The sequence below is a fragment of the Vigna umbellata genome, chromosome 1 (genome assembly GCF_029865625.1).
Source record: "Vigna umbellata cultivar VRB3 chromosome 1, Vumbellata_1.0, whole genome shotgun sequence".
NCBI lineage: Eukaryota > Viridiplantae > Streptophyta > Magnoliopsida > Fabales > Fabaceae > Vigna > Vigna umbellata.
In genome coordinates this window covers 52984264-53010931 of record NC_142165.1, presented here as the reverse complement: position 1 = coordinate 53010931, position 26668 = coordinate 52984264, and the positions used below count along the sequence as shown (strand labels likewise).

The 26668-nt window shown below is 33.6% G+C and overlaps 1 long non-coding RNA gene across 1 annotated transcript; it reads left to right on the top strand.

Moving 5' to 3' along the window:
* The first annotated feature begins 19847 nt into the window (after positions 1 to 19847).
* LOC148205726 (uncharacterized) lies at positions 19848 to 23700 on the top strand. Its single transcript, XR_015783339.1, has 3 exons — positions 19848 to 20244; positions 20816 to 20987; positions 23463 to 23700. It is a non-coding gene; the product is annotated as an uncharacterized LOC148205726 (long non-coding RNA).
* The last annotated feature ends 2968 nt before the right edge of the window (positions 23701 to 26668 follow it).

Here is a 26668-nt window from a genome sequence, read left to right as displayed (position 1 = left end):
AATCAATTAGGCCAAAACATACACCATCTTATCTGCAGGACTATCATTGCAACATGTCATCTGCTTCTTCCGCCACTCAGTCATCCACAGGTACCTTATATCCTATCTCTTCATATCTATCATATGATGCATTATCATCTCTTCATAAATCATATGTCCTTAATCTTTCCCAAGTTAGTGAACCTAAAACCTATAACCAAGCCATCAAACATGATTGTTGGAGAAATGCCATGGATCAAGAAATTGCAGCTTTAGAAAATACCAAAACTTGGGTTTTGACTGATCTACCTAATGGAAAGCAACCTATCGGATGTAAATGGGTATACAAAATAAAGAGGCATGCTGATGGGAGTATTGAACGATACAAGGCAAGACTTGTAGCCAAAGGCTACACACAACAACAAGGTTTAGATTACTTTGAGACTTTTTCACCTGTTGTCAAACTCACAACAGTAAGATTGGTTCTAGCTTTAGCAGCTTCCAAACATTGGTATTTACATCAACTAGATGTAACTAATGCCTTTTTACATGGGGATCTAGATGAAGAAGTATACATGTCTCTTCCTCTTGGTTATAAATCTGAAAAACCAGGACAAGTTTGCAAGTTGTTGAAGTCTTTATATGGACTCAAACAAGCCTCTAGACAATGGAATTACAAGTTGACAACTACTTTACTTTCTTTGGGCTACACGCAATCAAAATCAGATTATTCACTTTTTGTCAAAAGTGATTCTGCTCATATTACCATCTTACTTGTTTATGTAGATGATATAGTTTTGGCAGGTGATGACATCCAGGAAATCCAAACTGTGAAGGCTCTATTGAATGCAAAGTTCAAGATTAAAGACTTAGGCCAACTCAAGTATTTTCTAGGCTTAGAAATTGCAAGATCTCAACAGGGCATTAATTTGTCACAAAGGAAGTATGCTCTAGAGTTACTAGAAGATGCAGGATTGTTGGGGTGTCAACCTGTTTCTACTCCTATACAGCCAGACACAAAATTTTCCAAGACAGAAGGGAAACCCTATTCAGATGTGCAGGCCTATAGACGACTTCTTGGCAGGTTACTATATCTAACCAACACAAGACCAGATTTATGTTTCGCTGTTAGTACTCTCAGTCAATTTCTTTCCAATCCTTTGAAAGATCATTATGCAGCAGTAATAAGAATCCTGAGATATATCAAGAACAATCCAGGACAAGGATTATTCTTTCCCTCAAACACAGAACATGCTCTCAAGGCTTTTAGTGATTCTGATTGGGCTGCTTGCCCTGACACTAGAAGGTCTGTGACTGGTTTTAATGTGTTCTATGGTGCATCATTAATTAGCTGGAAATCCAATAAGCAAGGTACTATATCTAGATCATCAACCGAAGCAGAATATAGAGCTTTAGCTTCCACAACATGTGAAATTCAATGGCTTCTGTATTTGCTCCATGATTTGAAACAACCTCTACCACAACCTGTTTCTCTGTTTTGTGACAATCAATCTGCTATACAAATTGCACAAAATCCAGCCATGCATGAAAGAACAAAGCATATTGAAATTGATTGTCATCTCATAAGAGATAAAGTTCAAGCTGGTGTAATTAAGCTCCTGTCCATTCCTACTTCAGCACAACTTGCAGACATTCATACTAAAGCTTTGCATCCAGCACAATTTCAATCTTTGTTGTCCAAGCTGAGCATTAAGGATATATATGCTGCAGCTTGAGGGGGATATTGGATTTAATTTATTTTCCGTTCATATCTGTGCATTTATCTTCATATATTTATATTCTATTTTTATATTTATATTCCGTTTATATATTGTTTCAAACAATTATATATATGTAAAATTGTACTCTCTTCTCATGGAATAAGAAATACAATTCCTATCCTTTCTTTTCTCATAACAGGTAGTTTCAAGTAGTTTATGTATTGTTATAGGAGCTCGGTTTTGGAGGTTATCCTGACACTCTAATGATCATTCATTCTCAATAGAGAGAGGTGAGTCATGCGGTGAAAGTAGTAAGGATCCTAGTTTGAGGGTTTTTCTCCATTTGGCAAAGGATGTTTTAACGGACTATCTTGTGTGGTAACGTGGGGTCAGATGTTCCACCACTAGAAGTGTACAACCCACCATAGCTTAACAATAACGCATGTATCTAAATTTTTGTGTATAGGTCTTATTTGTTTAGGAGTTTTTTTTAATTTGAAATTAAAGATAATATGTCATTTTGAGTGATTATTATGTATTATTTTTTTTTATATTAGTTTACCTTTTTTTGTTGTATTGTATTTTATTGTGTTTGTTATATGTTTTTGAATGATCACTATGAGCATACAAAAATGATCTTAATGGAGAACAAGCCTGAGGTAGAGATGATCTTAACTCTTTTAAATACTTTAGACCGTGTTCCAATTTTATTAATGTGTATAGTTTATGTTACAGTTTTTTAAAATTTAACATTTTTTTATTTAATTTTTTTTAAACTTAGCTATTTTATTACAAAATTATATACAACAATTTTACAAAATTTATTTTAATTTTATGATTGTTATAACAATAATAATAATAATTTTATTACTTTTTAATATCATAAAAAATGTGAAGATGCACATATCTTTTCACTTGTATTATTTTTAAGTAATTTTTATAATCTTCTTAAAATTTAACAATTTTTTTAAATTAACTAATTAAAAATTATATATAAAAAGATAAAAACTATCTATAATCAAATTGTAAAAATTATTTATAATTTTTATAATCATAATTTCATTATATTTTATTATTATAAAAAATGTACGTGTTTTTTCTGTGGTACTTATTAAAGTGTGCTGAAGACACATTTGAAAAACTGAATGAAAAGTACAATATCATTAAAATTTTAGAGTGATATACGAAAATAATATTTATATTTAAATTGAGAAATAAACAGAGTTAATGGGAAAGGGTAAGGTTTAATCATTCACTAAGTCCCTATTTTCGCATGGAATCTCAATTTCGTCCCTTTCTTTCTGAAAATATCAATTGGATCCCAATTTTATGAAAATTGCAACAAATCGATCCTTTCCGTTAAATAGTGTCAAACGGCGTTAAAAAAATTGATGAGTGGATGCTGAGATGACGAACAAACGCTCGTCCACCTCCGAACGAACGCTCGTTCACCAGCGAACGAACGCTCGTCCACCAGCGAACGAACGCTCGTCGACCACCGAACGAACGGTAGTCCAGTGTGGAACGAACGGTCGTCCAGCAGTAAGAGGTCGACGAGCGTTCGTTCACTGGTGGACGAGCGTTCGTTCGCTGGTGGACGAGCGTTCGTTCGGAGGTGGACGAGCGTTCGTTCGTCATCACAGCATCCACTCATAATTTTTTTAACGCCGTCCAGCCAATTTAACGGAAAGGATCGATTTGTTGCAATTTTCCTAAAATTGGGACCCAATTGATATTTTCAGAAAGAAAGAGACGAAATTGAGATTCCATGCGAAAATAGAGACTTAGTGAATGATTAAACCAAAGGGTAACTAACATTTAGTGTCATCATTGTAGAAGTATTAAAAGTTGTCAGTTCGTTAAACAGAAACTCCATAACTAATATCATTTTTTTGTGTGAGCAATTCTAATACTTGAATTCTGACAAATAATTACAAAACTAAGTTTTGCCCTATTCATTTATGGGTATATGTCTAAAACTATAGCTTTTTAAGTTGCTAGTTGATAAGCTCACCATTTATAACTTTTTAAGTTAATAAATGAATTTATTAAATTATACATAAAATTATAATTATATGTGTTTTATTGTTAAATAAAATTTTTCTCTTTCAAAAAATTTGAAATGATTAAATTTGTACTGAATCTTTTAATATTTCTATTTATTTTATAAAACTTATATAGATTTTTTTATTTGATCAAGTTATTTTATTTAATTCGGTTTATCTGATTTTTTTATTTTAAAAATTTGTTATTTTATTTCTCCATTTAAACTACTATTACATGTTATCTCTAATGAAAATATATTAAATATAATGAAAATACATGTTATCTCTAAATATATTAATCATAAAAAATAGAATAACTTTTGAAGTTACCCTATTTTAAAAACTGAAATATTAATTATTTAAATTTATATATTTTTTTCATTTGAACTACATAAAAAACTAAAATAATTGCTCAATTTATACTAAAATGATGTTATACTTGTAACATTTCAGATTATATAAAAATTATATAATATAGTAGTCCACATTTTAATATAATAGAACAGTTAAAAAAAGACTTGCAAATAAAGTCTCAAGGTTACAGTCATTCCAAAATGGCTATAATTTAAAACTTTACACATATAAGAATATTTCAAAATACAAGAATGTCTTTGAATACTATCTAGGTTAAGCAGCGACGTCATCTTCCTTCAAGGCCTACTCTAGAGGCACTTCACCTACCTCTGCTCACATCCAAATGGATGATCATTGCAAAAAGGACACACCACACACAAGCAGACACAAAACAAGCAGAAGGGTGAGCTAGATATACAAAAATCATGTTACAACAGTCACACACAACATGCAATTTAATTCACATATACATAGTCACTTAATACAACTTGTTAGACTTTTAAACTTGACTCATCCAGACTTAGAATGATTGCCGAGCTATGGTAGGTTGTGCACTCGTGGTGACTTCTACTGCTTTGCAAAGCCATTGTCAATGAGTTTCACTCTACCACACTCACGAGGTTAGTCCGTTATCACTCACCTTAGGCCATACTAGAAGCACCCAAGACTAGGACCTCCTGCTACTCCTCATGACATGGATCAATCCTCTCTACTTGAGAATGAAAGACCATTGGAGTTTTAGGATAACCCCCAAGATTGAGCTCCTGCATTCATTCTAAACATACTAAGGGCACCACCATGGATTCCCTCCTTGAGGATCATGGAATTACGTCCAACAACATAGGGCACCACCATGTAACCTCCCTTTGAGATCCATGGAATTACGTCCATGAACCATACTGTCACTTTGCAACTTAACTCAAGACATGAACAACCAAATACCATAATACTATCACATTGAATCCAAACATATAACCTCATTGATCATACACTATCATAGATACTTATACACCATTCTAATAATCAAAACATAGTTCAAGGTTATTAGAAAACAAGAATAAAAAGAATAAAAAGAATAAAAAGAATAAAAAGAATAAAAAGAATAAAAACAGGTTCTGGGCAAGCCGCTCAGCGCACCAAGCTTGTGCGCTCAGCTAAAGTCCATTCGCTCAGCGCACCAAGTCTGTGCGCTTAGCTAAACTGAAAATTCTGCTACACATTATGAGACCCTAAACCCTCGCATAGCGCCCCAAATTCGCTATTCGAATTAAACTAGCATTTTCCCAAGCAACCACCTTTTGCACAACGCCTAGATTCACTATGCGAATCAGCAAACATAGAGCAGTACCCTCTAGTCATTCGCATAACGCACCAGCTCGCACAACGAATGACTCAAACAGAGAGCATCCTTTGCAGGGACTCGCTATACGAGACAATTCGCATAGCGACTCTGCATCATCTGCAAAACGCGAATTCTGCAGAATTATGCACTCACACAAACCCTTACCATTTCTAGGCCTTTTCTAAAATTTCTAACACTTATAATTCATGTCTTACACCTAATTAAACTTGTTTAGATGATTATAAACGTTCCTACTACAATTCTAAAGTGATTTAGACTCAATTTCTACTCTAGAACACCAAAATCAACAACTTAGTGACCCAAATTCAATTTTACCACTTGTAACTCGTTTAAGACCAGTTTGATGTTCCTAACAAGTCAAAATTGACCTATTTGAGCTGCCCAAACAACCCAATTGCACTCAAGACCTCCAATGCTCAAAATCACTGCCTCACTTCCTCTCAAGGTGGCTTAAAACCCTAATAGTTCACTCAACATAATGTATATTCCCTCACCTTCCATCTGAACCCTCATTTAACAAAACCCGTACCTCAAACATATTAGATTTCAAATATCACTTCAGCACAACCAAATCCACAGTCACAATTTCCAGCATGCAGTTCAATTCATACAAAAAATCTCTTTAAAACATAAGTTCAACCCAAACAACATGTCCACACAAAGTTCAGCACATCTACACATTTCATAAAAAATAAATTTTAAGAAAGACCTAGCTCCCCTTACCTTGGAGTTGAACAGCCCAACTCACCACACCGCTTCCACAGTACCCTACTCGGTGAAGAACCTAAAGAGTGCCCTACAACCACCAAAACGGTGATGAAAACAGCTCATAAAGATAAGATTGAGTAGAAAAGGAAAAACGAGAAAGCACAAGGCACATGCAACCAACAATAATGCATGTCCCAGTTTTAGAACAACGGAGAACTGCATGTAATGACTTACCAGCCTAGGACCCGAAATGAATCGATCAGTTGTGAAGCCCTCTATGTTGCGGATGTTTGGGCGCCACCTGATCGGAGATCCAATGGCTCGGTGAAGAGAAATGGAAGAGAGAAGGCAGAGAACTTTGAAGATCTGAGTTTTAGAGAGAGATAGAAGGATTGAGCTAATGAACCAGAGTGTTATGAAAGTTATTTATACTGGTGATTAAAGAAAAATCTAGTTTCATTAACATGATACACCTATCAGCTTTCTAATTTCTAATTTTCAGGTTCTCACATTCTCCCACACATAAAAAATTTTCGACCTCGAAAATTAGACTTACCAGAGAACATGTGAGGATAAGACTCTCATCTCTCCCTCTAACTCCCAAGTAGAGTCACTAGTCCTACTATCCGAGACAACTTTGACTAGGCTGATGATTTTTTTTTGCCTCTATGCTAAAATTCTCTAGTGTTCAATAATGTAGATTGGTTAGCCATTATTCTCAAAACAAATTTGAACCCCAAGACCTCAGCTTTTAAGAATTCTCTCCTTCGGCTAACCAACCATGTTGTGTTAGCCACATTGCCAACCCCTCACCTATCCTTCGCCACTTCTTGTAAACCTATTCTAAAACCTCTACTTTTAAATCTTTATCAACACTCGGCTAAACTTTAATAAACTATTAAAAAAATCAAACAAGCCAGTCATCATTAAATACACATGAAAACAATGGTTTATTTATATTTCTTTGATAAATTAATATATTCTAAGAAAACAATTAATAATATTTATATATATAATTTAGTTAAAATGTATTCATTGTTTAAAAATTTACATTTTTGGATAACATATATATATATATATATATATATATATATATATATATATAATTATAAAAGACATTTTTCTACTTTTACTATAATTTGAGAAGTTATTTTAATTTTTTTTTAATTTTTTATATATTTTATATTAACACGTACGTGTTATCTTATCTAGGTATTGAAAACTAAAGAGCGATGCTCCATGCACCTCATCTCTTTCATCATGTACTCTTAATTTTACATATTTGTCTTTCATTTATTAAAGTCAAAACACAATTAATGATTACTTAATGATATCCAAACCACCAACAATTTTCCTAACTATCAACAATCCAAATATTTTTCTGATTGTATAAACCTAACATGCACCCCCTTCGTGGTTCCCATTCTTTCACTCACAGTAGTATTTTGCTAAGTTCACTTTTACTAGCCTTTTGTTCACTTTACTGGTTGTTGTTTTAAGTTGAGAGGTTATACATAGGTGGTTCTTATCCGTGGTGGTGGTGATCCATGGTGGTGGTGATCGTTGGTGGTGGTGTTGTGGACATTGGAGGAGAGAAAGAAGGTCGTCACAGAGAGCTCGTATAGGTTAGTTGAAGATTTCAATTAAACACACTTAACTATACTTGGAGCTGCGATTTAAATTGTCGTCGTTCGAACGCCGGTTATACACAACCACACTTCGATTTTCGGCTGCCCCCAACTGCACTTCAAACTGCGATTTTGAGGGGTTGCACTTCCAAGTGCGTTTGCACTGTGTAGACTAATTTTGTTTGAATATTTTGTATTTTATGTATTATGTTGTATGATTTTTGATTTAATATGTGTTATTTATGGATTATGCTTTGTTAGATGTATTAGTTATGAGTCAGGTTGGGTAGTTTTAGTTATGAATGACCTCCATTTCTGGAAGTGTTACTTCAAGGTTGGGGAAAACCTCTTGGGTAGAAGTTTTGATCTTATGGTCGATTTTCAACTTTTATCTGGATATGAGAAAAATTGTGTGTCTGCTTTCATGTTGCAAGTATTTTTAGAATATCCTCCATTTGGTAGATCTTTGTGCTTAGTGACGGGAGAATTCAAAGCTGCTATAATCCAGGATGCTTGCAAAGCCACTTGTCTGACAACCTGCATGAGTGTGCATAACAAGATATAATTTATGTCGTTGTTGTTTGTCAGTTACGTAAAATCAACTACTTTTTTGTGTAAGCCTGAGTTGGGTAGGTTATGAAGTTCCTAATAGTGAAAATGTTACTGGTCATTCTTCATACGTTGTGCCCTAGATAGGTCCTTTAATTCTTCTCCACGCATGTCTCACCATTTTTTTGCCTTCTCCATCATCCCAATGTCCTTCTCTAATTATCTTTATCTTACCCGTTAGAAGAAGCTAAAAGTATGGTCCTTTTCTAATTCTTTTTTATTTTTGTATTACACTTATTTGTTATTTATTTTTGAACTGCTTCACTAATTTAACAATCCAACCATATTGGGTGCTCAAAATGTCTATGCCAATGTATCAACAAGACCAACTTCTATTGAGTCTGACGCTGCAATCACCTTCTAGTTTTAACAGATTACAAGGTAATGAACAGGAATAAAATGAAAAGAACCACTCTACCAACTTGAAGAGAACCGCTTCAGCAATCGACCAACGATTCACAAGCTTCTCCTTTCACAAGACCAGGCAGAGCACCTTGCTAACTTGAAGAGAGTCTGCTCCGACTATCGACACACGATACGCGAGCCTCTCCTTTCACAAGACCAAGCAAGGGAACAATGAACAAAAAGCTCTATAAGAACGTTCCTCTGAAACACAGTGTTCTAAGCTTTCTCAGTTCAAAAACGTTACTTTCTAATTTCTCCAAAACAAAATATATAGCCAAGTACACTGAGTGCCAAAGGTCAGCTCCCAACTGCCATGAATAATCGATTATTGTAAGTGATAATCGATTATTCAAGTCCGTTATAGGTTTTCAAAAATGTGATAATCGATTATATGAAGTGATAATCGATTATTCAAGTATGACTTGTGATAATCGATTATTGCTTAATCATAATCGATTATTGTAGTTAAAAATGCAAGTTTACAAGGTTTACAAGAATTTCCTACTACATTTAATTTCTACAAATTGCTTTTAACTAATTCTAATATCTTCTGCAACTAAAACTTCTTGTAGCATCATCAAAACAAATTTCTTCAAGATTTACCAATACTCCTTATTGGTTACAATCTCCCCCTTTTTGATGATGATCAAAAATTCAATTTTAAAAGCAAGTTTGGCTTACCTGCAAAACATACAAGCTAACAAACAACAACAAGGTTAGCAATACCTGTAATAATTTATACTTCTCCCCTTGTATTATTCTTCTCCCCCTTTTTGATCAGAAGCAAAAAGATCGGATGTTAAAGGCTCCCCCTAAATATGATCTCCCCCTCAATTAATCAAAGGATGCATATAATCAAGAGATCATTTTATTTATGAAAATAAAGATTACATTATAAGAAGACACATAACAGACATAATTATAACATAGATGAAATGGCAAGTAAACAACAAAACAGTCTAACATAGAACCTATATCTAAAACTCAGGACTAGGAGATCTCTCAGGAGGTTGAATGTTGAGATGATTCTCGATGTTAGATAGACGAACATCAAGATCAAGAAATTGATCAACCATGTACTCATCAACAGATCGTTGCCACTCATAAATCTCCTCAAAGTGAGTCTTTTGTGCAAGACTCATATCCTCCAATTGTTTAGATAACCTTGCAAAATGTTCTTCCATAGAAGTTGAGGAAGAGGAGGGTATGTTGGATGGTCCAGCATCAGACGGAGCAGCAGCACTTACTGGGTCAGCCATATGAGTGTCCATGTCATCATCTTCATCTACATCAGGATGATCATCGTCTTTGTGAATAAGGACTCTTCCTCTAGTAATGAATCCCATTTGACGAAAGGTTGTATCTCCAATTTCTGATCCCACAGCTTCAATATTTTGAACTAGTTCTCCTTCAACAGGTACACCTTTGAATTCTAAAATCCTAGAGATAAGAAGAGCATAGGGAAGTTGATATGAATGGGATTTTTTGGCTTTTACCATTGTGTCAGCAATGAGAGCAGGCCAGTCGATGTGTATGTGATTTAGAATCCCGTACAATAGAAGTAAATCCTGCTCAGAGCATTGAGCATGGTTGGTTGCTCTAGGACATAAAATCCAGACAATCAAGTAGTGGATCATCCTTTCTTCAACTTTAAAACCTCCAACCAGTAATTGCCTTCTATTTGTTTGTCGTTCAGGATGACGTAGGAAGGATTGAAAAGTCATCATCCTGTTGAAATCTTCAAGTCCTAAGTGGACTTTGACAGCATCATCCCAGATGGGAAGTTGAGCAACATTGGTCCATATGTCATCATCTAAAATGATGCGTACTCCCTTGACCTTAGTAGATATTATCCCATCTCGATAGCGCAAGTTGAAGTAGAAGACTCTTATCAGATCAGGATAAATGCAGCCTTTTTGTTCTAACAGATGCGTTAACCCCTGCTCAGCAAAAGTGTTTGGAAATTGAAAGCCATAGAAGCGGAAAAAGTCAAGACGAATAAACTTTACCGCCATGATCTTCCTTTCTTGCCAAGAATTAACAAAGTCTGCGTGTTTCCCTTGATCTGAAATCCATCCATCTATGTTTGCAAGACGTGGTTGAGAAGAAGAGGAGGCTCCAGCTGTTCTGCGACGGTGCCTTCTTGAGTCAGCCATGGAGGAAGAATGGGAAAATGAGATTTTGAGAAGGTGAAGGGAAATGAAGAAGATTGGAGCTCTAGATTTGATTTCAGCAGTATTTGGGTGCAAAGGAGTGTCTAATAATCGATTATGGGGGGCTATTTATAAGAAAAATGGACAAACTAGCCGTTTATGGTCGTTTATAGCCGTTATGGGATGCTCCAACGGCTCTATTTTTGAAACTGTCAGCGTGATAATCGATTATGGCTCGTGATAATCGATTATCAGTTCAATAATTACTGCCCAAAATTGCATGATAATCGATTATGCATAATGATAATCGATTATCTGCTCAAGATTTTCCAGAATTGAAATTTATGCATGAATAATCGATTATAACTTAGTGATAATCGATTATGAAGCGTTAAGTTTACGAAAAATGCAAAAATTCGCATAGATTTTGATTCTAAGATATGTCTAACACTCCTAACTCTCTTCTAAGCTCAAAAAATCTATTTTTAGGTAGAGCCTTGGTAAAGATATCAGCTAATTGATGTAAAGTATCAACATATTCAATTTGACAATCCCCTTTTTGAATATGATCTCTTAAGAAATGATGCCTAATTTCTATATGCTTAGTTCTTGAATGCATTATGGGGTTCTTGGTCAAATTTATCGCACTGGTATTATCACATTTTAGAGGAATTTTGTCAAGGAAGATATCAAAGTCTTCCAATTGTTGTTTCATCCACAAAATTTGGGCACAACAGTTTCCAACTACAATATATTCAGCTTCGGTGGTAGACAAAGCTACACATGCTTGTTTCTTTGAGTGCCATGACACTAAAGAACATCCCAAGAAATGACAGGTTCCACTAGTACTTTTTCTATCAATTTTACAGCCACCATAATCTGCATCAGAGTATCCTATTAAACTAGGTGAGGCATCAGAGGGATACCAAAGTCCAAATGAAGTAGTTCCCTTAAGATATTTTAGAATTCTCTTAACTACAGTCAAATGAGATTCTTTAGGATTGGCTTGGTATCTAGCACATACACAAACACTCTGCATAATATCTGGTCTACTAGCAGTTAAGTATAGCAAGGATCCTATCATGCCTCTAAACATGGTTTCATTCACTCCTTTTCCAATTTCATCCTTATCTAAATAACATGAAGTACCCATGGGTGTACTAGCTTCTTTGCAGCTATCCATACCAAATTTCTTAAGAATTTCTCTACAGTATTTAGTTTGGGAGATGAATGTTCCACCATTCATTTGTTTTATCTGTAGTCCTAAGAAAAAGTTTAACTCACCCATCATAGACATCTCAAATTCACCTTGCATTATTTTTGCAAACTCTTCACACAAAGAATCATCAGTTGACCCAAAAATGATATCATCTACATAAACTTGCACGATTAAAATGTGTTTTCCTACTTTCTTAATGAATAAGGTTGAATCAACCTTTCCTCTAGAAAATTCATTTTCAATTAAAAAAGTACTAAGTCTTTCATACCAAGACCTAGGTGCTTGTTTAAGACCATAAAGGGCCTTTTTCAATTTGTAAACATTATCAGGAAATTTAAAATCTTCAAAGCCAGGAGGTTGACTAACATACACTTCTTCTTTTATAAAACCATTCAAGAAAGCACTTTTTACATCCATTTGATACAGTTTAAATTTCATCAAAGATGCATATGCAAGTAATAATCTAATTGCTTCTAACCTGGCTACCGGTGCATACGTTTCATCATAATCTATACCTTCCTCTTGACAGTATCCCTTAGCAACTAGCCTTGCTTTATTCTTTGTAATGTTTCCATCCTCATCCAACTTGTTCCTGAATACCCATTTTGTTCCTATGACTTGGAATTCTTCTTGTTTTGGAATAAGTTCCCAAACTTCATTCCTTTCAAATTGATTTAGCTCTTCTTGCATAGCAATGCACCACTTGTCATCTTGAAGAGCTTCCTTTATATTTTTAGGTTCTACCTGAGACACAAAAGCAACAGTTAGACAAAAATTATTTAAATTATTTCTAGTAGTTACCCCTTTTGATATATCTCCTATGATGTTGTCCAAAGATAGTCCTCTTGGTTGTTGATAGCTTTTGGAATCAACGACTTGTGGTGTTTCTTGAAGCTCCGGAGGATAATTTTCATTTAGATACATCTCCTCAAGGGCTTCTTTTAAGTAATCCTCATCACCTGCAATGGGTCTTGAGACCTTTGTCGCATAATTGACTTATGCTTAAGAGGTTATGCTTGAGGCCTTCAACATATAGCACATCTCTTATTGTTAATGTATTTCCTCCTCCAATGTCTCCGGTACCCTTGATTCTACCTTTGTTGTTATCCCCATAAGTCACAAATCCTTGCTTTTTCTTCTCAAAAGAAATGAATCTTTTCTTGTCACCGGTCATGTGTCTTGAACATCCACTGTCAAGATACCACAATGACTTCTTTGACTTAATAGATTCTTGGCTTCCAGTATCTTCTGATTCAGCCATTAGACAAATATTGGCTTCTTCTTCTGTGTCACTTGAACTTGTTGAACTAGAGGCATTATCCTCCCAAGCTATGTATGCTTTCTTTTTCTTTTGAAATTTTCTCTCCTTCTTGTCTTCACTTTTCCTGCTTTTTGGACACTCAGATTTTACGTGCCCTCTTTCTCCACAACCAAAGCACTTTACGTTTGATGGAGATTCTTGACTTTCTTTCCTATCTTTGTGAAACTTGTCCTTTCCCTTTGCTTTCATGAACTTTGCAAATTTCTTTATCATCAAGCTCATATTTTCTTCATCATCAGAATCATATTCTTCGATCCTCTTAGAGCTTTTTCCTTTAGAAATTTCAGACTTGAAAGCTAGAGTTTTCCTTTTGCCTTGATCCTCAGCTCAAGTTCATGCTCACGGAGCTTTCCAAACAAGATTGGCATTGACATCTGAGTAAGATTTTGAGATTCCGAGATGGTAGTCACCTTTGGTTGCCAAGACCTGTCCAGAGATTTCAGAATTTTCACATTAAGTTCATCAGTATCAAAAGTCTTACCCAACCCTGTTAAATGATTCACAATATGAGTGAATCGTTTTTGAACATCAGAGATCGTTTCTCCAGGTTGCATTCTGAACATCTCATATTCCTGAATGAGAGTGTTATTCCTAGCACGCTTTACGTCCTCTGTTCCTTCATGAGTGACTCTGAGGACTTCCCACATTTCCTGTGCTGTCTTACACACTGAAATTCTATAAAATTCATCAAGTACAACAGCAGATGAAATTATATTGCGAGCTTTAATATCAAACTGAGCTCGTCTATTTTCTTCAGCAGTCCAATTAAAATAAGGTTTTTCAGTCTCTACACCATCAACAGTATTCATAGGAATATAAGGGCCATTTTGTACAGCTTCCCAAATACCTCTATCAACAGACCCCATAAAAATCTCCATTCTAACTTTCCAAAAAGCATAGTTATCACCAGTAAACAATGGAGGTCTGTTAATGGAAGCACCCTCAGCATATACATGGTTTTGATTGTGACCAGCCATTTTCGCAAATTTTGAAAAACTATCAAAGCAAGCTCTGATACCAATTGATGGTATCGGAGGGGGTATTTTTCGAAGAGTATAGCGCAGCGGAATTAACACTCAGAGAGCGGAAAGCGTGTTCGATCACAATTAAACTTAATTTGGTCCTTTTAGTAAAAATAATTTTCTTTCAGAAAATTAATCAAACAGTTGATATACGTAAAATAAAATGAGTGTAGGGAATAAGAAGATCAACACAGAATTTTTATCCTGGTTCGAATCAAAAGATTCTACGTCCAGTCGTTAATCACTATAAATAGTGATTAACCTTTTTCACTAACAATGGTTTAACAGATTACAAGGTAATGAACAGGAATAAAATGAAAAGAACCACTCTACCAACTTGAAGAGAACCGCTTCAGCAATCGACCAACGATTCACAAGCTTCTCCTTTCACAAGACCAGGCAGAGCACCTTGCTAACTTGAAGAGAGTCTGCTCCGACTATCGACACACGATACGCGAGCCTCTCCTTTCACAAGACCAAGCAAGGGAACAATGAACAAAAAGCTCTCTAAGAACGTTCCTCTGAAACACAGTGTTCTAAGCTTTCTCAGTTCAAAAACGTTACTTTCTAATTTCTCCAAAACAAAATATATAGCCAAGTACACTGAGTGCCAAAGGTCAGCTCCCAACTGCCATGAATAATCGATTATTGTAAGTGATAATCGATTATTCAAGTCCGTTATAGGTTTTCAAAAATGTGATAATCGATTATATGAAGTGATAATCGATTATTCAAGTATGACTTGTGATAATCGATTATTCAAGTATGACTTGTGATAATCGATTATTGCTTAATCATAATCGATTATTGTAGTTAAAAATGCAAGTTTTCAAGGTTTACAAGAATTTCCTACTACATTTAATTTCTACAAATTGCTTTTAACTAATTCTAATATCTTCTGCAACTAAAACTTCTTGTAGCATCATCAAAACAAATTTCTTCAAGATTTACCAATACTCCTTATTGGTAACAATCTCCCCCTTTTTGAAACTCTTACTATTAGTCGTTAAAATTGGACGACATTAACTTTTAGTAGATGTGGCAAATGGCGAGGCCACGTTTTATGCCAGTTGCCCTCTTCACTCTCTGCCACATTGGTTTTCTTTTTATTCATTGTACTTTTGGATATTTGCAGGATGCGCTCAAGTGGTTGGATCCACACTTGCTAGCTTTATTATATTCAATGGCAAGAATGACCCTTTCGTAGGAATACTCCCCTCCGGTTCTGACTTGAAATCTTTGGCCCCGCAGCTCCCAAACAAATATCGCGTCCAGGTTCAACAAATGCAAAGGAAGGTGAAGGAGGGATATTAGGGAAGAAATAAATAGAGAAGGGAAGTCTTGTCGTCTCTACTATCTATCTTTTCCCCAATCTAATTTATCTCTATCTCTCTCCCCCGTTCGTTTCCGATTATCATGGTTGAAAACGTGGTGGCCAATAGGAAGCGTTGCGGCACCAATGATGTAGTTTTAGACGGTGGTGCTAAGAGGAAGAACGCGACACGCGACATGGGCCCGACTGCCGCATTGGCCCTCACGTGTCACGACTTTGGGGAGCACGGCGGCGTCAACCTGTCCATCGAGGCCTCCGCCGCGTTCACAGACATGGAGCCAAAAATCTTTCGCCAAATGTTCGCAATTCTTGGAGTACAATGCTTTGAGTAAAACTACATTTCCCTAATTGAAAAAAAAACTTTGCCCAATTAATAACCCTAATTTTTAATCTGATTTCAATCAACAACATGTGCCAATCACTTAATGTCATGAATAAAAAGAAAACCAATGTGGCAGAGAGTGAAGAAGGCAGCTGGCATAAAACGTGGTCTCGCCGTTTGTCACATCTACTAAAAGTTAACGTTGTCCAATTTTAAGGACTAATAGTAAGAGTTTCAAAACTATGAGGACTAAAAACCATCAAAGTTTCGAGTAGGGACTAAAACCAAAATCGTGTGATACTTGAGGGATGAAAAACATATTTAATCCTATATAAAATCTAAAGCATATAATAATCCTTAAAAATAAATTATTTTAAAATGCATCAAAATAATTTATATATTATTTTTAAAGTAAATGTTATTAAATAATTATGTATTATTGGTGCAGCTTTAAGAAGAGAAATGTAATATGTTTTGATTATGGAAATTGGACTCAAGGTCCAGTTGGGAAAGAAAGATCGTCTATCTCCTTACGGGAGCATACATAATAATTATTTCTAGGTCTATAAATATAAGTTGTCACTAAGAACATTGAATACTTTTAGCTTAAACAACTTCTCTGTAGTTTGATTTTAATTTTAAAAGTTTTCCTTAATTTTTTAATTGTTATTTATTATTTATTAAATTTTAATATTGTAATGTTTATTGTAGGTCGTATTTAATTATATAAGATGGATAACTATCCATTTTTCGATTCTCAAATAAATTCTAATTTTTTATCAGAGTTTTCTTCTTTTCTAAATGAAGTGGGTGATGGTGATTACACAGATAAGTTTTCCATTGATCAAATCTTCCCATCACGCGTCGATTTAATTGAATGGGTTCGAAAGATTGCATTTGACCTTGGATTTGTTGTCGTCATTATAAGATCTGACACAACAACTGGTGAAGTTGGAAGAAAGACATTTATTTTGTTAGGTTGTGAAAGAAGTGAGAAGTATAGGAGGTACAAGACTCGAATTAGAGTGACACTCTTATTCGTAAAAATTGTGCATCCAAGCAGATGCAACAAGTAGGCTCGAGCAGCGCACTCCCAATGCTCCTGCTCAATTCACTTTTGGTAGACCTCGTGGAGCTAGCTGAGCCTAACTTTTGGACCGCATGACTGTTTCATCTCAACTGAAGCTTTGGCGCGTCCACGCTAAGCAGCTCCATAATATGAGATTGAGCCTCATCATATTCTAACTCCTCGACCTCACAAAATTGATCCATGACGGGTATGTGGAGCAGATTGAGAACTTTATCTAATGTGACGCTCATCTCACCTATCGGGAGGTGGAAAGTATTCGTCTCCAGGTGCCACCTCTCTGAGAGGGAAACAATCAATCCATGATCGACATACTCGTATGATAGGTTCACTAAAGAACCCAACCCCGACATGGAGATATAAGGCTCAAAGGCCTCATCGTACATTCCAAAATGCATTAATTTTTTGTCGTGGGAGATCACCTTGATCCCCCTTCAATCCTACATAAAAACACAAAATTATATAACAGAAATAAATTAACAATTAATAAACAATTAACATTTAGGTTGATGACTAACACGGCCTTGCCATATGAAAAATGCAACATGCTGGGTATAATGGGTAAGTAAGGAGGTGTCATGTGGACCTCTTGGAAATCCATCATCTTCATCTTCATCTTCATGTTCTTCCTCACTAGAGTCATCCTGCTGCTGAACATCCTCCTGCTTAACATAATCATCCTCACCATGTTCCTACTATAGCCGGATTTAGAAAAGTTATTTTAATCTCTTTAATTTTTTATTATATTTTGTAGAAATAATATGCATTATCTTATAGGTATTGAAAACTAAATCAGCCGAATTTAAAAAAAAAAAACAAATTAAAAGATGACAAATATTGTTTACCAAATAACTCCTCTAGACTAAGATGTAGAGATGCAAGATTTATAATCATTAATCAATCCTTTTCTCGTTGAGAAGATAATTGTCTGTTGATTAAGATTATACTCTTTTTCTTCTAGCTTTTTTAATTGATCATTAGTAGTGTTCTAAATAATTTTTTGTTGGCTTATAAAATTTAGCAATGGTCCTTCTCTCTCTACTTCTTGAATGAATTTATACATATTCTTGAAATACTCATTGTAAAACCATTTCTGGTAGTTGAATAACTTCAACCATTTTGAATGTCTTTTCCTTTGTCTAAGAAGCCTCAAAGTGATGGATGCAATTAATGCACTCCATGTAGTAATAAATGTTCTTTCTTTCCTTGTATCAACATCTAATAGTTGGATGTATTTATCTCTTTATAGGATAATGTTCATTTTCTAGATTCATCTTAAATTGAAGTGTCTTATGAGATGGAAAGTTCTTTTAGACAACTTTAACTTTTTGTCAAATGGAAGAGGTAGACATTTTCTACAACATATAATAACCTTTTATTTTTCGTAGTAGTACAAGGTTAGTTTACTTATATTCGTTTTATATTATTTTAAAACAATTTTTATTTTATCATACATGAACTAAGACTATACATAACATTTTATTGGCTCAATTAATTTCTATTTATGGACTACTATGCATTAACTTATCATTTTTTAAACAAAAACATAATCATATTTTCATACTTAACTATTTTTAGTACGTAATTAAAATAATAAGGTGTTAGATTTTTCTTTAACAATATTCATAAACAAAATACTTCCTTCGTAATAGTAAACAAATTCTAATCTTTGTTCCCTTTTTCTCTTCTATTCTTATCTTGAAATTATATTTTAAAATAAATACAAAGGTATTTTAAATTGACTTATCATTAATATTTTTTAAGTAGAATATTCAACAAATAATATGTAGCAATATTATTTTAATATAGCAAAACTTGACATAATTCAAAACTTCAAAATTTTGATTCTTTCAATTATATATATATATATATATATATATATATATATATATATATATATATATATATATATATATATATATATATATATATATATATATATTTCAATCAATTAAATCAAGTTATACCACATACTTTTCTATTGAAATAAGTAAATCTTTTAGACTAAAATAATCCAAATTATATCTCAAATATCTTAATCATATTTATAAGAGAGAGAAAAAAATCCTAATTATATGATTGGTATACATAAGAAACTTAAATAATATAACCACACTGTAAAAGAGAGTTTTTATTTATCATAATTTACATTTTATTTATAACTCTAAAAAATTATATATATATATATATATATATATATATATATATATATATATATATATATATATATATACACACTCTAACCTCAATCATAAGTCAAACTTGACTCTAAACATAATCATTAATCTCATACTCTTGCCACTACAAAAAAAACCTTATTTAGAGGAGGTTATTTTGGGGAGGTTATAAAAAACCCCCTCAAATTAACATACTTTAAGATGTTTAATTTAAATTATCTAACTAACAATATTTGTGGGGGTTTTAATTCCTTTCAAGAGAAGTTTATAACCTCTTCAAATAAAAATATATTTTTATTCATCATCTTCTAATTCTTTTACATTTTTCCCTCTAAAAATTTTAGACTAAGTTTCATTTTAACAATTCTAAAATTTTATTCCCTCCAGATTTAAAACCCATCTGTGCCTAAAACCATTATTTTTCTAAAAGTTAATTTTTCTCTAAAAATCTTCTTACAATTCACCTGAACCCTAGCTCACTCTGCTCTCTGCTCACTCCTCTCACTCCGCTCACTCCGCTCACCTGAACCCTAGGTTCTGCAAAATCCCCAATTCCTAAGGTTTCATCTCCAACATCATCCGCACCTGTGAAATCAGTGGTTCCCAAGGTCTCATCTCCAACATCATCTGCACCTGTGAAATCAGCGGTTCCCAAGGTCTCATCTCCAACATCATCTCCACCAGCTGACTCACCACTATTACCTACTCCAACAGCATCCCCCACACCAGCCGAAGCACCAACAGCGCCAGCACCAGCACCGGCAACACCTAGGTTCTGCAGAATCCCCAATTCCTAAGGTTTAACTCTAACACCAATTGCTTTGGTCGTTTACTCCTAGTTAATTGCTATAAACCTTATCCCAATGATTATGGGTGTACATACCTTGAATTGCCTTACATAAAGCTCACCGATTCTAGTTGAGGAGTGTAGACTAAATTTCTCTTGGTTATCCGTATAGTAATGAAATTCTGTATTTGTGTAAGTGCATTGTTAGCAAAATGATATTCTCCAGTGGTGGCAGTGCTAGTGTCAGTGGGTGGAGAGAGATTAAACTTAGTGAGAATGATAAGAACGTTGTCTTTAGTTCCAACCTAATGGTAAATTTTTGGTGGGGTAATTGTAAATTGTCTCTGATAAAATACGCTGCAGTAACAACGACCAATTCAAGAAAAGAAAACAGCAGAATATTTCTTGACTTTTATGCTCATAAGTATTTGCAAAATCCCATTAACTGCATGCAAGTTATTTCTCTTGAATTGAATATTTCATCATGGTGTTCGTCTTTCCAACGCTTCTGTACATGAAGCTAAAACCTTTATCGATGCTTGTTGTATTGTTTTGTGCATTTCCACATTATGATGCTGCCAGTTCTTCTGATTCGGAAGCAAATGCTTTGTTGAAGTGGAAAAGCAGCCTTGACAGCCACAGTCAAGCTTCTCTCTCTCATGGAATGGCACTAATCCTTGCATCTGGCTGGGAATAGAATGTGATGATTCCCGTTCTGTTTCTCACATAAATCTTACACGTGTTGGATTAAAAGGTACACTTCAAACTTTTCCTTGTCTGGAAGTATTCCTCCACACATTAAACTGTTGTAAAACCATTTGTAATCTTTCCAAACTAAAGTATCTGAATCTTAGTGTCAATAGTCTCTCTGGTTCTATTCCTAATGAAGTGGATCATCTCCAGTCTCTTCTCACATTCAATATATTTACCAACAACCTCTCTGGGTCAATCCCTCCTACCTTAGGAACCTTGATCCTTTTAGAATCCATTCACCTTTTCGAAAATAAACTCTCTGGATCCATTCCTGCCAGTATTGGGAATTTGTCCAGGCTCACCCTGTTATCTTTATCTTCAAATCAACTCACCGGATCCATCCCTCCCCATATAGGAAATTTAACAAACGCCAAGGTCATATGTGTTATTGAGAATGAACTTACTGGCGAGATTCCAATAGAAATGGAGAAGCTTACTGATGAGAAAATTAAGTAAATTAGGCACGCCTTAATCTTAAGATGTCTTATCAATGCCCATTGCCATTTCTCTTTTCTTGGACTGTAGTGTAGCATGCATCATACACGACTAGCTACTCAGTCTTTCAGAGACAACCCCATTTTACATTTCCACACATCACCCAAATCTACATTCTTAATTTCCTTCATGTCCCAATTTTTTATTCAAAAACAGTTATTATAACACAATTTTTCCTTCAAATTTTATATTCCTTTTACAAATTTCTTATCCATTTTAATTCATGTCGTGGAAATAGGCTCAACTATTAAATTTTAAGTTTTACAGAAATTGTGAAAAGTTAGCACAATTTTATTGGATTTTAATTTTTACGAAAGTCGTCTAAAGCTGAAATAAACTGTGTAAATTGATTGCAACTGAAGTTGTATGTGGAAAGCATGACTTCAATGTAACTTGAATTGGATTGAAATTTGTAGGTTGACAAGACTTTGTCTAATAATATCTATCTTTGAAATAAAAACTATTTTATGTAAAAATTGATGTCATATATTATTACTAATTGTGTATATAAACTTATAATTTATTAAATTTAAAAATTATTTAGTGCAATTAAAAAAATACATAGGGTTTAGGAATACCGTGTAAATTATATAAGATAACATATTTTAAGATATAGTAAAAATTACTGGGGATATAACAAACTTTTTTTATTTCCTTCCAGACTTGAACTACATTGATCTCAGTCAAAATAATCTTCACGGTTATATGATTGTGTATTTTTTGTTATATTTCGGAATGAAATTGGTTTAATAGATGTTAATAAGTCGTGTTTTTCCAATATATTTTTCATTATTCAAGTTTTGAGTACGATGGTTGCAGTAAGATTTATATGCATAGTGTGAGAATTAGGTAGTTAGTTATTGTCTGTATCTGTGTTGTAGTTAGCTTTATTGATTGTTGTAGTAAGATTTATATGCAGTGTGAGAAGTACTGGTCCATTGCCTTTTATATATGGTGTAAAGTAGTAACTGCTGAGACTATATGTTCTTTTCATGGAGAACAAGCCATGAAAAGAAACGAAGGATCCTTCTAGGAATTAAGAGTAGGAAGAATATGGATTCTATTCACATTATTTATGACGTTGATTTTCGAAAATAGATTCTAATAAATTAATATATATTATTTTACATTTTACTGTTTGTGAGATGTGAATCTGACACTGTTTACTGAGTAGTGTTAGTTTTTGTTTGTTAGAGTATACTTTTATCAAATATTAAGTATGAATTTTCTTATAGTTTGGAAGTATTTATGAGTGAGAAATAGTTGGGGATGAAATGCAGGGTTTATTCTTCTGGTAATTATTAAAGCTGCTATTCTGAGAGACATGGGCTTGCTTGTTGCAGCTGAAGCCCTAATGAAAATGATATTCGAAAAGCAGGAGTGATTTGACCAATAAGTTATTATTTGTCTTAACAAAATTGTGAATGATGAATAATGATATATTCAAAATTTTATCTAAACATCCAATCTTGATAACTCATCTAACTTTTTCGTTCTTAACAAGTCTTCTTTGATAAATACTGATTCTATTATGATTTGTGGTACTTTCAGTAGGACAAGGATTATATATAGGCTGGATTGTCCTTTATGATGTTGTGAAATTATACCATTTGCTTTTTAGAAACCCCTTTTTTTATGGGTTTGGTCTGATTGTAGTTCTAATATCAACAAACATTGGCCCAGACATTGTCACTACTTTAACTTGAATTCTATTGTTTATTATATATAACATCGTTCTTTCACTTTCAACTTAGATTACATAAGGACTTGGTTCATGCCACTCCCCTACATCGATCTCACTAACCCTCACTTATTTAATTGGTGCATTATTGTACTTCACAGAATGATCCAAACTAACTGACACATTATTGTACCTTGTGCATGAGCTACACGTCTTGAATTCTATTGTTTATATATTATTTTCAAAATGTGAGCACATGTAATTAAGTTTATTTTATTAATATTTTTTATATTATTTCAGCAAGCTCGTGATGCAAATGAGTCAGAGTCTCCTTTGGGAACAAGACAATCATCTGATGGAAGTAATCTTTAGGAAATTTATGATATTGATTTAGGATCAAAGTATACTTAGTTTATTATGAATTGGGATCACATTTCTTTCTTTGTAACTATTTCTGCAATAGGATTACATTGACTTCTAGTTTATCCTTATGTAACATACAATTGTCTCTCAATTTATTTTTCTAAATTCCTTCCTACTCAGGGGTTTTTGTTCTATGATATCAATTTTTTATTCAGAGAAATCATATTTGTTTGGTATTTAATAATTTTAAAAAAATAAATTTATTTAATTTTCAAATTAAAAAAAAAGAAGAAAAGAAAGAAATTGGTGAAAATAGGTAGTTATTATATATGTTAATAATCATTAAACAAAAAACAATATTATATATTTTAATAATCATTAAATAAAAAAACTGACAAAAATATAGAAAACTTTTGTGATCAAATAGTTGAAAATAAAAGAGGTTAAAACCCCCCACAAAATAATAGTCAGTAATAGAGGAGGTTTTTAACCTCTGCAGAAAAACCTCCGCAAATTGAACATGATACCAGGGGTCGCAAAAAACCCCCGCAGATAGTTTGTGGCGACTCAAACTTCGGCGGTTTGAAAAACTCCCGGAATTTATTTTGCGGAGGGTGAAAACCTCCGCAAATCGAAAAAAAAACCTCCTCTAAATAACCTTTTTTTTGTAGTGTGCTCATTATGATGTTCTACAACTCATCAGGCTTGACCCACGTTAATTCTTCATTAAATTCTTCACTTTTAACAAAAATGCACTGGGATAGTCAATTATCATCAGTAATAATCGATTATTCTCGAGAATTTCTCAAGTACACAAAATATACTATAATAATCGGTTATCACTAGTGATAATTAATTATTCCAGTGGCTCTAACACATCAAAATTTCCATATTCAACTCACATGAAAGGATAATCAATTATCATCCTAGATAATAGATTATTTTCAAGATAAAACTCAAAACCAACGTGTACATAATTGATTATAACTAGTGATAATAAATTATTTCCGAATCAAAACACGTCCTGGATATAATTTAAGTGTTCAAAACACACATACATCAATCCTAGACCACAAGGGAACATACCCAACACATCATGCATGCATTCAAGTCTCACAAACCCTTATGAACAGACCCTATACATTACATCACTTGAATCAACCAAAACACATCCTTATGTTGATTACAACCCAAACAAACTCAACATACTGCATATGATAATCATACTACTCTTTACAACATATATTTGTATGATAAAAACCCCCCAAACAACATCGTTGATAGGGGAGCCTAACTTCTATACATTTTGGTTTTTGATGATAAATAAGTTTAAATGATTAGAAATGTTTTTAATCATTCTTGAATAACAAAATGATATAACAAGTGTTTATATCTTTAACATGTTAGTGCTAGTTGTTTGAATCCATTCATGTTTAATGAAATAGGCCTAAAACAAATTAAAAATCTAGTTTCTGGTAATAATAATCGATTACATAAGTTGTATAATCTGTTAGATTAACCAAAACACTTAGAAAGCTAAATTGGAGCAAATCATTATGTTATAATCGATTACATAAGTTACATAACCGATTAAAACATAGAGATAGGCATAATCTATTATATAAGTAACATAATTTGTTAAGAAAGACAAATGGATGACTAATGAGGCTAAGTGTCAATATAATCGATTACATAAGTTCAATAATCAGTTAAAACAAAAAACAAGGTCTAATCCATTATACAGAGAGCCTAATATGTTAAGACTGTTAGAAGAAGCAATTATAGGCATAAGTGTTGAATTAATTGATTATACATGTGTAATAATTTGTTAAAATAGAGGCAAAAGCATAATAGATTATGCTAATAATATAATCGATTAAACTACTTCAGGATTTGAATTTTTTATATAAACTTGACTTGAGACCTATTTCAATAACGTTCTAATTTTCATATACTAACAGATTTTGAGTTTTGAATGTAGGGGCTCTCAAGAATTGTTCTTGGAGAAATTCATGCTTCATTAGTGATCATACATCAAGATTTCTTTCAAGACATTTGGACTTCACTATTTCTGATTCATCTACACTTTGGAGAGTGTGATTCGATTAGGTTCTTTTACAATCTATGATATTAGATACCTGTGCGAGGATAACTAGGGTTGAGAATTGGTGTTTGCTCTTGTGATTTGTAAAAGATTAAGTGATTCATCTCTTTGTTCTTTGAGAGTGAGATATTCCTCTCTTGTATTTGCTATTTCTGATTTGAGTGGTGTGAGGAGTGAAATTGAGAGTTTCATTGTATTCTTGTAAACTTAAATCTTTATTAGTGGATTTCCCTTCAACTAAGGTTGTTGAAGGAGGACTAAATGTAGGCTTGTGATAGCCGAACCACTATAAATTGTTGTGTTTTGATCTTTCTCTTCTCCTTCTTTACTTAGTTGATTCATCTATCTTTGATTATTGATTTCAAGATTCAAGAACTCATTAAGATTTGAAAAAGATTTCGAAAAAGATTAAATCCACTTCATCTCGCTCTTGGATTGAGATATAAGGCCTCACATTTCTAACAAAAATACCTTTGTCCTTGCTTAGCATCAATACATATTATTATGGGATAACCCAACAAAGTATTACATACTTTCATAGGGAAAACCCAATGTTGAGATTGGTATCGCCTAACAGAACGTTTTAAAGGGCCTATTAAGGTCAATAATCAAGAGGGGAGGAGTGAATTGGTTCTTTTAAAAATTACGATTTTCTTTAAGAACTTTTATCAAACAGTTTAAGTGCTAAAGTTATAAAGTCAAAGAAAATCAACACAAAGGATTTTATCCTGATTTGAATAAAAAGATTCTACATCCAGTCGTTAATCACTATAAACAATGATTAACCTTTTCCACTAAAATATTGTTTCAGATTACAAACAAATTATACAAATAATAAGAAACAGAAAACACCTTCCTTCACACACGATGGAAGAACCCTGCTCAATCAACTTGAAGAGAACCGCTTCGACTTTAGACGCACTAAACACAAGCTTCTCCTATTCATAAGACTTTATTTAAGCACTCTAAGATTTGAGAACTTCCTCAAAACAAATTTGTATTCTCAAAATGGCTTACCTTCCCTTTCACACACAGAGAG